The 4,115-nt window shown below is 35.3% G+C and overlaps 1 pseudogene across 1 annotated transcript; it reads right to left on the reverse strand.

The window, feature by feature from the left end:
* Window positions 1–398: 398 nt before the first annotated feature.
* LOC105640016 (G-type lectin S-receptor-like serine/threonine-protein kinase At4g03230) lies at window positions 399–3,842 on the reverse strand (annotated as a pseudogene). The gene is made up of 7 exons (XR_016320127.1): window positions 2,459–3,842; window positions 2,095–2,247; window positions 1,779–1,987; window positions 1,494–1,704; window positions 1,150–1,387; window positions 902–1,052; window positions 399–826 (listed from the first exon to the last, which is right to left on the reverse strand). The product of XR_016320127.1 is annotated as a G-type lectin S-receptor-like serine/threonine-protein kinase At4g03230 (transcript).
* Window positions 3,843–4,115: the final 273 nt, after the last annotated feature.

The following is a 4,115-nucleotide window of genomic DNA, read 5'->3' on the forward strand; positions in this document are numbered from 1 at the left end:
TTATCATGCCTAGCAATTCCATTCTTCTAAATGTATCAAGCTTCTCTTGATCTTAAATGTTTTATTATGGTCCTGTTTGGCAGCAGCGTTTGAAGTAGTGTTTAGGGTTTCGATAGGATTGAAACTTTATCTTAATTAATTATAGCATTCGGTAATACAATATCTGCGAGCCAATGACGTATGAAGTGTTATCTTCATTAATTTTATAATTTCTTTATGACACTTATATCCATCATTTGTTTTTACCTTGTTCCTTGCTTTGATATTTTTTTATCATTTTATATTAAACAGCTAATCAAATAGTTATTTGTACTGAACACTTTTATTCTAAACCGCTATATAATCGTTAACCCAACCAACCAATAGTAAAATAACTGACAGCTACTATAACAGTTAAATTTGCCGAATAGTCTATATGTTAAGCTAAATTTAGGCAATTTAATGCTAAACATGCATAAATGAACCAAAATAGTTTCTGAACAAGGTTGATGGAGAACAAAGTAAGACCCAAAAAAGTCTAATAGCACCATTATCTACCTTCAGATAAAAAAGATCTGGTGATGCTAATTTCTTGATTACTTGATGAAGGTGTATCAGAAATGCTTTTTCCTTCAACGAAGGCTGGCTTCTTAGGAGTTGGAAAGCCTGTAGTTTCACTGCTTAGCATAGTAACAACGTTTGACATGTTGGGACGATCAGCTGGATTATCTTGTACACATAATAGTGCAACATGTAGACACTTGATAAATTCATTGCTATTAACACTTTCACTTAATGTGTCATCCAAGAAATCCAATGCCTGGTCTTGTCTCCACAATTTCCAAACCTATTATTTACGCATTTATCAGTCAAAAAATAGAAAAAGGATTAGTTTTGGGCTAAAATAACTAGCACAACTTACATTACTCAAAAGGCTCGAGTCTTGTCCAGGCTTAAAAACTCCAGTGCTTCTTCTTCCGCTTAGGATCTCTAGCACCACAATTCCAAAACTAAAAGCATCTGACTTAACCGAGAATAGTCCATCTAATGCATACTCCGGGGACATATAGCCACTGCATTTTTCAGCAATTACCATTACTAATATACTGGATAATCCCAGGAATTCGTCGGGTGATCAAATATTATACTGCTTGCATGAGTTAAACTTACTAAGTTCCAACGACTCTGTTTGTGCTTCCTTCTGCTTGTTTTCCTTCAAATATCCTTGCTAATCCAAAATCAGAAATTTTTGGGTTCATTTCTGAGTCCAGTAGAATGTTGCTTGTTTTCAAATCTCTATGAATAATTCTCAATCTTGAATCTTGGTGCAGGTATAGAAGCCCTCTGGCGACTCCAATAATGATGTTAAAGCGTGTCTCCCAGTTTAGAAGCATGCCAAGCTTTCGATCTTGAAAATTTTTTTCCATTCACACAAAGGTCAGTAATTCTGAAATACCAAATAGCTACGTACTTCTTTTTGCAATGAGAATGAGAAAATTCTTTTTGAGGCTTACCAAATACAAAGAAATCTAAGCTTTTATTAGGCATATATTCATAGAGCAAAATCTTTTCATGTCCTTTAATACAATACCCCAAAAGCCTGACAAGATTTCGATGTTGAAGTCTTGCAATCAGAACAACCTCATTTTTAAATTCCTCTAACCCTTGTCCAGAAACACTTAAGAGTCTCTTTACAGCGATTTCTTGACCTCCTGGAAATATGCCCTGGACCAAACTTGTCTAACAGTCAATTAAGCCATTAGCAAAACAAAAACTTAAATGCATAATCTGAAAATTACCTTGTAGACAGGCCCAAAGCCTCCTCTTCCAAGCTTTTTTGCATCTGAGAAATTATCCGTAGCAGCTATTATGCTGTCTAAATCAAAGAAAGGCACATCTATTCTCTTCTGGTCCTCTTCTTTAAGATCTTCACAGTCTATTAAGTCTTTGACGCGTTTCTCAGTGCCATATAAAACAGCTGCATTTCTTTTAATATTTTCCGCTCTTTCTGAATTCAGAAACTAACTATATAACTAAGGTACAGTTCTGAAGCTAATAATATTATCAATAGAATTATTGCTAAAAAATTTCGAAAATAGAAAACTTTTCAGTTACCTTTTCTTTTGACCATCCTTCTCCTAATGCAAATGAGGGCAATCACAATTGAAAAAGCTATGGTACACGCGATAGTTACTCCAAGGATCAAAAGCAATGGTGCCTTTTTGCTGGAAGATCCGCCTCTAAATTGCTTATGATAACTTCCGGCTTCTACAGGAAGAAAAAGGATTACCTTAAATGGATTTATTAGCAAGAAATAATCATAACATTAATCCATTAAACATTCTACTGGGAAACGTTTTTCTTTTCCAAAAACATACAAGACAATTAGAATGAGCTTCAATTCATCACTACTATACAAAATCATCATAATTGATTCCAACAAAAAAAAAGAAAAAAAAAACAAAAGATGAGGAATTACTTAAGTCAGAACTCGCTACACGCACAAAGAGGTCATGACCACCACCACCAAGATTGTAATTTTCCTGAAGATTTTTAAGATCCTTTGTCCAAATCCAGCAAGTGGAGGTATCAGGTACCTTGTCCCTCCGTGTACTGTTTTCCTTATTAGTATAGGAATATGCAACGCATTTACAATTGCTAAAACAGTCCTTTCGACAATCATTTTCATCATAACCCTCAATTTTTGAATTTGTATTCCCCACTCGCATCTTCTTCAAGTTCAAGAAGGTGTCATTTTTGCCACATATTGATTTCTGGTGCATCCACCAGAAAATACTCTGTTGTCCCAATCTTCTTGAAATTTAGGCCTAAAACCTGGCAAGCATTTGCAGGCCAAGGCATTGTTGGTATTGCAACTACCGAAGCTTCCACAAGCATCGAGCACACTACATCTGTCTGTTGGTTCCCACCACATTAAATTCCATTTATTCTGGTCAGTATCCAAGCTCCAATATTGTATCTCCCCACTAAAATTCATCACAATCCTTGTATTATTATAATTCACCAGATACCTTGTATTAGTATAATTCACCAGATTCCTTGTATTATTATAATTCACCAGATTCCTTGTATTATTATATATTGTATCCCTACTATTCGAGGGTTGTTCAGAAATTCTGTTGAATAACAAGTTGTCTACTGCAGTAGGTAGTTCATCAGATTGAAAAAATTCACCTGAAGTCCCACTTCTCCAATGTTGGATAAAGTGATTTCGATAGATGATGAGTTGTTTCACTTCTTGATCTAGCTTCAATGTAAAGTTTCCAGGTTTCGGATTATATTGACTCGTCCACGAGGTCAATATAATGTTGTAGTCCATCTTCATGCCTGAAATAAATGTATCAGTTGGTTGTTCAAAGCTTTGCCATAGATTCACTCCCAAATGGTCCCTCAAAACCAAGTTTCCAGAATCCATGAGCTTCGCCTCTTTTGGCAATGAAAGACTCTCAAGATTTGTAGACCAATAATGTTTTCAGGACTTGTCCAATACCGTGAGATTGCCATTATCTACAGCAAAAAAACCACCAGTTTCTGTAAGTGGGGAATCTCTATTGGCAACCCACACAACGGTTCTTGGATTCATTTTGTAATACCAGATTCCCACATATCTTCGATTATCAGAACTTCCAGCAGGAGTAAAGAACCCCAGTTCAAATCTTTCTCCGGTCGAAACAAGAGTTTCCCCATCTATAATACTACTGTTTACTGAGATGGTATCCCTACCAAAGGAATGAAGAACCGAAGAACACGATATCAATACACAAAATATGATAGTTAAAGCTAGCATCTTATCCAAATACTAGATGAAAGAAAGGATTCGAGCCATGCATCCACCATGCAGGAAGAAAATATGTGAATAGTAATCATTAGTTGATCACACAGAGTTTTGTCAAGTTTCAAGTCAACTTTGATCATTTACAAGTCGTCGTGGAATTTTATACAAAGCGAGTGCTAGTTGACAGTAATCTCATGTCCCACGAGTAGAACTTTCAATCTGAGTGTGGAATAAGTCGGTTCACTGATCCTTCACTGCTTTACTTAAGTTAATTAAATAATAAATATTTTATTATATACAGAATGCAAAGTTAGATATTTCTATATTATTTTTGTAATAT

Source organism: Jatropha curcas, chromosome 3, assembly GCF_041381405.1.
Source record: "Jatropha curcas cultivar XTBG-Jc1 chromosome 3, XTBG_Jcur_1.0, whole genome shotgun sequence".
In the NCBI taxonomy this organism is placed as follows: domain Eukaryota; kingdom Viridiplantae; phylum Streptophyta; class Magnoliopsida; order Malpighiales; family Euphorbiaceae; genus Jatropha; species Jatropha curcas.